The 12,153-nt window shown below is 42.5% G+C and overlaps 1 protein-coding gene across 3 annotated transcripts in view; it reads right to left on the minus strand.

The window, feature by feature from the left end:
- Positions 1-12,153, minus strand: part of PIP4K2A (phosphatidylinositol-5-phosphate 4-kinase type 2 alpha) — a 186,131-nt gene that overhangs the window by 122,861 nt on the left and 51,117 nt on the right. The window lies entirely within an intron of this gene.

Consider the following 12,153-nt stretch of genomic DNA (forward strand, 5'->3'; position numbering starts at 1 on the left):
GATCTCTGCCTTCCCCCCCTCCCCCCCCCCCCCCCAGGAGCTCTACAATGCCCTTAAGCAGATTTCCAGGCCCCTACAAACTGCTGGGGGCAGCTCAGCCCCGTGGACTGTGCCCTAACCAGAGTATAAGAGATCTGCTGTCGCCGCCCTGCTGGCTGGACAAGCCGGACAAATGACTGCCCCTGTGGTCTCAGCCTGTGAGGAGGTTGGACTGGGTGGGTCCTGGCTCCTTCTGGTTCTAACCGTTGAATTTGATTTGAAAAATATAGCTTTCACCAGGTTTCAGGGATGGTCGTTTTCTATTCCTAAGCATATACTGCCCGATATACTCACAACACATATTACAAAACCATTCAATTACTATGAGGACAAACCAGACGAGAAGCCTTCATTTCTTTACCAGCCATCACGAACAAATTCTATTAGGGATCCCTTTTAGGGGCTGTTGTCAGGGTGATAAGGCTGCGGTAGATAGAGCTTGGTTATCTTTAGTGTGGCTTAAATGTCACAACTCTTGTGACGCTTTCCCTAACGGCCCACACACCCCCACCCACAGCAGAACTCTGACCTTCCCAGCTACAGAGGACAAACACTGCGTCCTTCATGCACCAGACAAGCTTTGATGACTGCTTCCATGATTTTCTGCCTTGCTGGACGTGTGTTCCCTGAGACATGAAACCACCTGAACTCACCCCTGTATCCCCAGCACTTACTACGAGGTTGGGTGCACGATCAGTGTTCAACACGTGTTTATTGAAATACTGAATTGTCTTCCAAAAGGCAGGTAAGAAGGCAGACAAGAAAAGGACCTAGGTGATCTGTGTATTTTATGACTCATAAGATCCCACTAAACACATACCAAGTACATGCCTGTCTCATTTTGCATAAAGGATGTGCTCGTGAAAGATAAGGAGAATTCGAAATGGACTCATCTTGCTAATAATTTCCAAGAATCTTAATCTCAAATGAGGCAATTCTTCACATTTTTTTAAAGTTTATTTATTTTGAAAGAGAGAGAGAGAGAAAGTACAAGTGAGGGAAGGGCAGGGAGAGGGAGGGAGAGAGGGAGTGAGAGAGAATCCCAAGCAGGCTCTGCACTGAGAGTGCGGAGCCGGACGCAGGGCTCAAACCCACAAACTGTGACATCATGACCTGGGCGGAAGTCAGACGCTTAACTGACTGAGCCACCCAGGAAACCCTTCAGGATGTTTTTTTTTTGTTTTTTTTTTTTTTTAAACGTTTATTTATTTTTGAGACCGAGAGAGACAGAGCATGAACGGGGGAGGGGCAGAGAGAGAGGGAAACACAGAATCTGAAACAGGCTCCAGGCTCTGAGCGGTCCGCACAGAGCCCGACGCGGGGCTCGAACTCACGGACCGTGAGATCATGACCTGAGCCGAAGTCGGACGCTCAACCGACCGAGCCACCCAGGCGCCCCTAGGATGTTTTTAAAGTAAAAAAAAAATGTGTCATGGAACCTGAACACCACCTCAGTTCATCTACATTGCTAGAGACTTGAGTGTTGTTTTAACTTCGATCAGTTTTTTTTCAGTCCTTACAGTTACAAGCCACAACATGACAAAATCATTTATCTGCAGGCAACTGAAATTAATCAGATGGAGTTTTCCTGTGGCAGTTCTCCTCCAACTTCATCTTGGTTTTGTCTTGTTTTTTAAAGTAGGCTCCACGCCCAACGTGGGGCTGGATCCCCTGACCCCGAGATCAAGAGTCACCTGCTCTACCGTCTGAGCCAGCCAGGTGCCCCTCATCTTATTTGTAATTCAGACTCGAGTAGATTAGGCTATACTGATCCGTACGAATTCTTTTAATATGTGAGAACAAAGACAGGAAGCACCACATGTCCTGAAATCAGGCCACAATGCCCATCCCCGAGGTGGGGCCAGTCAAGGAGGTTTCAAGGAGGGGGGCCATTTTAAACTGAGTTCCAGGGGCGCCTGGGTGGCTCAGTCAGTGGAGCGTCCAACCTTGGCCCAGGTCATGATCTCACAGCTTGTGAGTTCGAGCCCCGCGTCGGGCTCTATGCTGACGGCTCAGAGCCTGGAGCCTCTTCAGATTCTCTGTCTGTCTTTCTCTCTCTCTCTCTCTCTCTCTCTCTCTCTGCCCCTCCCCGGCTCACACTCTGTCTCTCAAAAATAAACATTAAAAAAAAATTTTTTTTTAACTGAGTTCCAAAGGAAGGAGGGAGCAGACTATGGGGGCAATGTTTCCTAAGTATGCAAGGGCAAGCAAGGCTGATAACACAGAGGAGGAAGCAGAGGACAGCAAAGGGATTCCCTGCCAGACACCGGAAATCCTACCTTCAGGGTGATGAGTTCACCGTCGGACAGAACCTGTAGGCTCACGGAAAGCCCTCAAGCCCCTCTGTCCTTCCCCCTCCCAGCCGCCCCCTTCGGGCTTGCTAGAGGCCAGCCCGCTGCCCCCGGTTCTCCAGATGTTCACAACGCTATTCCAACTGTGTGGTTTACGTGCGTGTGTGCCTTTAAGTTAAACCATAAGCTCTTCAAAGGCAAGAACCTTGTTTTTTGCTGATGTTCTTGCCCTGATAACTGGTAAGGGTAGTAGGTACCCAACCAATGCTGTTTGAATGACTCAATCAACGAGCCTATTATTTGCAGTGTTTCAGAGCACGGAGTTACAGACACTGCACACAGATTCTAGGGGCAGAGGACAGGAGAGAAGAGGCTCCTGGAAATGAGAAAACCACTCATAGGAGGAAAAACCTAGGCAACCACTTAGAGGAAATTCGGGTAAGAGAATGGGATGTGGAAAGAATCCTAGGAAATTCAGAGGCCGAAATGAACCTCTTAATTTGTGAGAATAAAAACTTACGCAGCAGAATGGGCAGCTTTGACAGTTTACGATGATTCCAGCTCTGGAAAGCTGGGAGCAGGGACAACTCAGTAACAGGACAACTCAAATCACTGCACCACTCACTGCAGGGAGCAGAAAGGAAAAGACTCTGTCTGGTCTCCACTTTCAATGCACAGTTTTGCACACTCCCTCTTTACTACACTCTGCGCTTTGCTATCCCGCTACAATTTCATTTTTAAAAACAGATTAAAATCATTTAGTCCAGGCATCTGCATTTTCCTAGCAGCCTGCATTCTTCCATCAGTTCTCTCTCCTACCTTCCCACACTAAAATCCTTTCCCTCTCCCCTTTCCTAAATATAATTCAAAGAACCAAGTGCCTTTTGTAAGATCAAAAGGGTTTTTTTCCTCTGGTTCCGGACCAACATTTCTGTGAGATTCTGCCGAATGCTGAAGTGGATTTCTGAAATGCTCTGCGGTGAGGTTTCCAAAAGGCAACCTCGATTCGGTATTTGTGAGCCTGACAGTAGATGTGATTGAAAACATTTTGCACATAATTAAGGATTCTTGTGTCTGGTGTTCAGCTCTGTCCTTTCAGGGGCAAGGACGCATCACTGTTCATCTGTGGAAGTACACTCCTAAGTTAGATTAAAAGCTCACTCGAGGGGCTCCTGGGTGGCTCAGTCGGTTGAGCGCCGACTTCGGCTCAGGTCATGATCCTGCGGTTTGTGAGTTCGAGCCCCATGTCAGGCTGTGTGCTACAGCTCGAAGCCTGGCGCCTGCTTCGGATTCTGTGTCTCCCTCTCTCTCTCTCTCTCTGTCCCTCCCCTGTTGGCGCTCTGTCTCTGTCTCTCTCTCAAAAAATAAAATATTTTAAAAATATATAAAAAATCCAAAAAGCTCATTTGACAAGACGTGAGGTCATTTAAAGGAAAAAGGAACCTTTAGCCTGATGACCACAAGTGGCTTAGGCAGGCACGGGCCCTGGCCAGGAAATGGAGAGACTACACTAACAGAGAGTGTGTGGACACAGGGAGGTAGGGAAAGGGCAAAAAAGGCAATGATGGGAACAGCTCAGTACAAATGGTCCCCATAAAATCTGACCACCCGACCAAAACAGGAATCTGTGAGCCTGGGCGTTGCCTGTCCCAGACCCACTTAGACGTGTGCAATGCAGCCCACATGCAGGTCTAAAACGTCCAGGATGTGCTGGCCCAGAATAAGGAGAAAGGGGAGGCAGGTGGTAAGCCCCAAACTTCTGGGATCAGCCTGGAATTAGGATGTATATTCTCCTAATCCTACCAACAATGTGCTGACCACCGGTAGATCAAGTCTTTGCGCTTCACGTCAGTGGTACGTTGAGACGATCCCGGCCATTCTAGCTGGATTGAAATCCTTGGCTTTCCAAGGAACTAGCTGTGGAATCTCAAAGGACGTATTTCTGAGGCTGTGTATGTCCTTTTCAAAACAAAACAGCAACAACAACAACAACAAAAAAGGTCTCTGTTTCTTTTGACTGCTGTAACACAACAGCAGGCGATTAGTAGAGATTTGCTAAATTAGCAAATAAAGGAATACTTAATTGAAACATAAGCTAGCACACAGTTGCTGCTTAGTAAGCGTTCGTGACTTTGAACCTCCTCCTCCCCTCTAACTTTGAAGTGTATTCTCCATGTGGTTTCCTGTTTGGCCTTTATAAAATGTATCAAATGAACAAAGTCATTCTTTTTCTAATTGTAAAATAATACAGGTCCATCGTGGAAGGTGAACATATTGCATGTTAGATTCGCCAATTTTGAAACGTACTGGGATGTCGACACCACACTTCATTAACGGTTTGAGATTTATATCAGAATGCTAAAAAAAAAAAAAAATGCAAAGAGTCAAGAAAATAAAAATCACTCACTCCATCATCCAGGGATATTACGATGTTTTGACATATATTCCTCCAGACATTTTTTCCACGCAATGCTCTAGAAATACATTTTTTCTACAAAAATGGCAAACGTAGTAGGTACGTTTGTATAGCCATACCAAAATTTAACTATCCTCTTACTGCCATGCACTTCTGATTTTTCCCTTATTTCTGGCCATTATAAACAAAGCTGCATGATCAACATCGCTGTGCACACATTTTTAAAAAGATGTTTCTAACTAGCTATGGCATGAGAAATTCCTAGAAGTGGAAATTACTGGGTCAGAGGTGCGCATATCTATCGTCCACAGAGACTTTATTATATTCTTATCGGCAATGTGTAAGTACGGTTTTAACTTACACTAATTACTACTGCGGTTGAACGTTTTCATATTCGTGGCTATTTACATCTCGTTATCTGTGGTTTTTCCTGTTCATGTTGTTTTACCCATCTCCTACTCAAGTTTTTCCTCTTGATCATACCATACAAATTAGTATGCCTTTGTGGTTGCCAATTTTCCGCCATGCTTTCTTTTGCTTTTGGTTATGGTAAGCATTGATGATAAGAAGTTTCCATTTTCATGTGGTTACATGTATCAGCCTTTCCCTTTATTTTCAGTTTGCAATTCACATGCTTCTAGACAAAAATGCTGTAATTCTGAAATGTTTTACTTTTTACTGTTTAATACTAATGTTTTAAAGAGGTAACACAAAAGAAACACCTTTATGATATTAATACAAATTACTATCCCAGAGCCACAGTATTTTCATTCGTAAACTAAGAATGTATTTAGATGTTCATATTTCATGAAAGGTTTGGGGCTTCCAAGCGCCCGGCTGGCTCAGTCAGTAGAACATAGGACTCTTGATCTCGGGGCTGTGAGTTCGAGCCCCACGTTGGGTATAGTGATTACCTAAAAGGAAAAAATCGTGAGGCATCTGGGCGGCTCAGTCGGGTGAGTGTCCAACTCTTGATTTTGGCCCATGTCATGATCCCAGGGTCGTGGGATTGAGCTGCACGTCGGGCTCCACACTGAGCATGGAGTCTTCGTAGGATTCTCTTTCTCTCTCCCTCTGCACCTCTCCCCAGCTAGTGGTCTCTGTCTCTTTAAAATAAATAATACTAATAATTAAAAAATAATAAATCCTTAGGGGCGCCTGGGTGGCTCAGTTGGTTAAGCGTCCGACTTCGGCTCAGGTCATGACCTCGCAGTCCGTGAGTTCGAGCCCCGCGCCGGGCTCTGTGCTGACGGCTCAGAGCCTGGAGCCTGCACCCGATTCTGTGTCTCCCTTTCTCTCTGCCCCTCCCCCGTTCATGCTCTGTCTCTCTCTGTCTCAAAAATAAACAGTAAAAAAAAAAACTCAAAGAGAAAAATTAGGAAAAGATATAAAATCCTTACTATAATACCAATAACTAAGATAACCACCACGAATAGTTTAAACATTTCTATATACACATTTTATGTGTAATTTCAATGTATCCACATATACATACACATACGTGTATACATGTATATACTTTTACATTAACAACTGGCTCTGTGTCTGTTTTACCACTTCACTTTTTTCCCCTCAAACTTCCTGCCACTCCAAAACCTCTCAGCCAATGTTGACAGCTGGGGAGGGGGGGTGGTATGTGTGAAGATAAATGCAACACAGAGAAAATGCTTTGTGCTTTTAAAATATGGAATCATATTGCATATGCTTATCTGAACCTTCCTTTCCCTGAACTACATCTTAGAGTTTACTCAATTGATCTAAATTACTTTTAACAGCTACTTAACATTACAGAGTATGAATGTGCTACAATTTATTTGGCCATTCTATTTTGTTTCCCATGTTTTGATGCTATACAATATGATGCAAGAAGTGTGCTTGTATGTATATAACCTTCCTAACCAGTGCTTTCTAGGAGATAGATGATCAGGAGTGGGACTGTGGGATCAAAGGCTGTATATATTTTTAACTTTGATAGATATTTCCAGATGGCTCTCCAGAAAGACTATAAACATATTACATATTAAGACTCTCTACGATGTTTGAGATAGGTTTCTAATAGACTTGGCCAAGTAAAGGTTGACTTATCACCTACGACTTCAGGAGAAAATTAAATACCCACTGAACACATTTTAATTATTCTCCTAAAATTCCAGTGATAATGATTTGTGCTTTTATTACTCTCTTTGCTTCCCTATAATGCTTTTATCTATTAATACTACAAGAAAAAACACAGAAAAACAGATTATACAATTCTTCCACCATGAATTCAAAATAAACATTTGAAAAATGTTGAGACTATGACTTTAAAATATATTGCATTCCTTCCTAATTATCTACCATAGTTTTTATGTTGGCCGTTTAAACTAAAGGGGAGGGGCTGGGGGGAGGAAACGACATATACACAAAAGTCACAAGAAAAAGCCAGGACCTTTCAAGGTCTTTTCCCAATTTGCCAAAGAAAAGCAGCAGGAAGGAATGAAATTAGGAAATCTGTTTTGAAAAGGGATCATTCCAAAAAGATACAATCTAATACTTAGGGAAAACCATCGAGCAGCTCTAAAATTCTACTCAGAAGGTAGCTCCAAACCCAAAGGCGAGCACAGCCATTCTGTCAACATCTTACAACTGGCTTATCGTCAAACGCTTGCTTCGGCCCACACAGACCCCGCCTGTGGTTCTTCCTATGTACCTAAGCACTCCCCGTACTGTTTTTGGGCACCTCCTTCTCTGCAGGCCCTATCTGAAACCCAGCTTTTCAAGCAGTTGCCTGCATTTGATAAACCCTACCCCTCTGCTTCTCAAATAGACATTTTTGCATTACATTTGTAAAAAGTTTTAATAATCCTGTGCTAATTAAGACTAATGAGCCAGCATAGCATCAGAACAACCAATGTTCACACCTCTGCAAGAAAGTTAAGTCATTAGTGAGGCGCCTGGGTGGCTCGGTCAGTAGGGCGTCCGACTTCATATCAGGTCATGATCTCACAGCTCGTGGGTTCGAGCCCCGCATCGGGATCTGTGCTGATGGCTCAGAACCTGGAGCCTGCTTCGGATTCTGTGTCTCCCTCTCTCTCTGCCCCTCCCCTGCTCATGCTCTGTCTCTGTCTCTCTCAAAAATAAATAAACATTAAAAAAAATTAAAAAAAAAAAAGTCATTAGCTGAAGCCATTCTGTGGGCCATGAATAAAAAGGGCAGGTGAATCCACTCACTACTTCAGTAGTAAAACGTACTTTTAAGCAAAATTCATTGACCATATTAATAATTATACCAAATACAATGAAAAAAAACCCCTCATGTTTCTAACCCATAGGCTTTTATTTGTAAAAATTATATTGACTGGCACAGATACCTTTCATAAAAACACCTTATTTTACCATGTAAGACTGGATACTAATGGTTTCACACGACGCTTAAGAGAGCAAGATTTTGGGGCGCCTGGGTGGCTCAGTCGGTTAAGCGTCCGACTTCAGCTCAGGTCATGATCTCGCGGTCCGTGAGTTCGAGCCCCGCGTCGGGCTCTGGGCTGATGGCTCATAGCCTGGAGCCTCCTTTGGATGCTGTGTCTCCCTCTCTCTCTGCCCCTCCCCCGTTCATGCTCTGTCTCTCTCTCTCTCTCTGTCTCAAAAATAAATAAACGTTAAAAAAAAAAGAGAGCAAGATTTTGATCAAGTAGCAAGGAAATTAAAATAACCAGGGTTCAATTACGTTCCATTAAATAGTCCTAATTTAATTTCTCATACAGGAAAAAAAGTAACCAGCAAATTTTGATATATGTACTCGAATACAGCATACTACTCCTCAAGTACTGCATGATTATTTCATGGAATACCAAATTACAATTATGGTAGCAAATACCTTAAGATGCCACTATGAACTCCTTGGCTTCAAATGTGCTGGCTTTCACCCAAAAGTTTACAGTGAGAAAGTCACATCTATGTGGCTTTAATCATTCTTCAACAAAGGATCGTTTATAAAACGAATGGTCATAAAAACAATTAACACCTAACAAATGAAATCTTTCCTGTTAATATTCCATGGACACATGTTTTCACACACCAGAACATTAATGTGGGAGGTGATAAAATTGAAATTCTCTTGGAAAGTGAATCCTTGACTTGTATTTCTTAACTAGGAAATGTGTTTTTTCAGACCACTTTCCCCACAGACTAATACCTGTAAAAAGATCATTTGGAAAAAAAAAAAAACTCTGAATACCAGTATTTAAACCCCTTCAAAATTATTTACAAGTAGGTCACGGTTTCATGACTGATATGAGTCTTAGCCATGAAAAATCCTAAAGTTTTCGGTGGACTTATATGTAATATTTTTTAATTGGTCTTTAAAATTAAAGATTAATTTGGGGTATTGAAATTTATACTCATTAAAATTTTTAAAGATTCTCCAAAAGTTTCTCAGTAGGTGTTTTCATCACCAACTATCGCTAACTAAAAGACAACAGGTTGATTTCAAAGCAGAACCAGGGCCTTTGCTGGCTAATTAGCAAAATGGTTTTCTTCTTTCACTATGTTGGTTGAACTAGAAGCTTCCAGATCACATTTCAATAAGGTTCAAAGTGAAAGTCCTTTGTTGGCTGACAAATATGGCAGCTTCCAACTCAGAATACGTTTTCTCTAAAATTCAATGTTCTAAACAGAAGTTGGTTTTCTAAGCTAGTCCACAAAATTCTATATGACCCGTATGTAAATGAAATACTGTTACATGTGTTTCAATGCAGAGAATACTCTCCTTTGCAATACCCATTCTGTCATCAATACAAGACATTAAGCAAAAACCAGGGCGCCTGGGTGGCTCAGCTGGTTGAGCGTCCGACTCTTGATTTGGGCTCAGGTCGTTATCTCACAGTCCGTGGGTCCCAGCCCCGCATAGTGCTCTGCACTGACAGTGTGGAGCCTGCTTGGGATTCTCTTCCTCTCTCTCTCTCTCTCTTCCCCTCTGCCCCTCCCACTCTCTCTCTGAAAATAAATAATAAGCTAAAATAATAATAACAAAATAAAAGTCAAAAGATTCTGCTAAAGAAAACAGTAATGGAAATTATATGACGTATTTACTTCTCTGGAAGCCTAGTGCTTGAGGCAAAACATAGTTGGGGCTGTTTTTGTTAAAACAAGCAAATGAAATAACCTAATAGCAAACTTTGGGAATATATCTTCCTGTCTGGCTTCTGTAAATTCTATTATCTACTTAATATGCTTTTTTCTCAGTAAAACACTCCTGGTTTCAATAGCCATTCTTTTGCTGCTAGGTGATAATACACTGTTATCATATAGAAAATTATCAGTGTACATTTGGTTTAGGGAAAGTACGAGTAACTAAAGAGAAAGACCATTTAACATCTCCATGGAGCTTTCAAGAGCTCTGGAGACTAAGGACACTCTATGAAAGCCTCATTTTACTTCAAAACATATGGTTCCAAAACTCTTTGATGGTTAAGTGTCACAGGTGCTAACTACATGTTTTTCAACTATAACCAGGGGAGATTTTTTGGTATACAAAGAGAAGGCATAAAATGGAAAACAGGAGAGGTTGGAGATCAAAAACGAGGGAAGGAGAGAGTCATATGCATAACTGAAAAACCCCCACCTGTCTGAATGGAAACTGAGCTAGGAAAAGGGGCAGGAGGAAGGACGGGTCTGGTTACAGATGTGTCTCCACCTGAGTTCAGAGCAGGGCTGGCTTCTGGTGGAAAAGAGACCAAAAAGTCTTGCCAGGGATGGTAGCATAGTTCCAACCTCTAACTGGAAGAAAGAAGGAAAGAAAGAAAGAAAGAAAGAAAGAAAGAAAGAAAAGAAGGAAGGAAGGAAGGAAGAGACAGAGAAAGAAAGAAAGAAAGAAAGAAAGAAAGAAAAAGAAAGAAAGAAAGAAAGAAAGAAAGAAAGAAAGAAAAAGGGAAACCAGTTGATTGGCTTCTAATGTAAGTGTGACACTGGAAACTGATGGCAAATATTGTCATAGATGCAGTGAGCACAAAGCTCCTGAAATGAACAGACTTGGGGGGAAGAGAAACCAGAGAAGGAAGCGTCGGACCAGCGCGACCACTCCGGGCATCCAGCAGCAATGACTGTTCCGGGACCCAACCAGACGCGGTGGTGAATACCAGTGTTTCCGGAAATTTCTTAGAGAAGAGCTGGGGAAAACATTTTATATATACATAGGTATGCGTATACAGAATACATATAGGTATTTATACACATACACAAAATAAAAATATATTCGTCTAGGGGTGCCTGGCTGGCTCAGTCGGTACAGCATGTGACTCTTGACCTTGGGGTTGTGAGTTCGAGCCCCATGTTGGCTGTAGAGATTACTTACGATAGAAAAAAGCCTTTAAAAAGATATATATTTATCTGAAATACCGTCAAACTGGTGAATTCGAAACTATTTACTTAACGTCCTTGGCAATAAACAATTCACAGAAAGAAATTTGAATTAAAATGCAAAGAAAGAAGGGAGGAAAGATCTGATGAACCTTAACTACTGGTCTCCTCTGGATGGAGACAGCACATTGATGATGGATGTTGATGACTTACTATGGTCAGCCACTGTTCTAAGGCTTTCACCTCAACCATCTCCTTTAATTTTCACCACCACATGCTCAGGGATCAGGGCGTCTGGCTGGAAGGCGGCAGCCAGAGTGTGGGCACAGTGGGAGGCACGGCAGGAAATGAGATCGCCCAGGCCCCTCGAAGCTTGAAGGCTGTGTGAATAGTTACAGCGGATGTGAGCAGTTACATAGGGTACAGTCAGAGCTGAGGGGCCAGTGCGGCGGGCCTTTTTGAGGAAATGTCACTGAAGTTGAGGCTTGGAAAAGGGTTACTGAGAAGAGACAGTTCTCACTTTGAATTGCCTTAATGTCCAGATTTAGTTAGAATCTACATGTCCACACACACACACACACACACACACACACAAATAGACAGTCTAGGACTTTCCTCCAAGAATACTTTTCTAGCTGAATGTAAAGAAGCTGTTGTTCTTTCAGGAAGTAGGCAGGCCTGTTACCATTAAACAAAAAAATGTTTGGACAAGTACCCACTAGGAAGAATAAATTATCAAAATAACTAATAACATGTTAATAGGAAATAATCTCTTTTGGCACCCAAGGTTTCAGTGGAATCAAAATTATTATAAAAATATACAGCTATGTTTTGCATACATTCTCTAACAACAAAAACCAACGAAAAGCAAAGGTTCTTCCTCCAAAAAGACTCCTTGTCATTCTTTTTCTCTTAAGGATAAAGACCAAGGAACCTAGCCATCTAACACCTTGAATCTCATTACACCATGAATAATACATCAGCAGGAGCACTGGGAGCACCAAGCCCCTGCTGGCTGTCCCAAAGAGCCCCTCAGGGAGGGATGGGGCTGAAAGCACAGACTCCAACGTA

Source organism: Panthera tigris, chromosome B4 (assembly GCF_018350195.1).
Source record: "Panthera tigris isolate Pti1 chromosome B4, P.tigris_Pti1_mat1.1, whole genome shotgun sequence".
Lineage (NCBI taxonomy): Eukaryota > Metazoa > Chordata > Mammalia > Carnivora > Felidae > Panthera > Panthera tigris.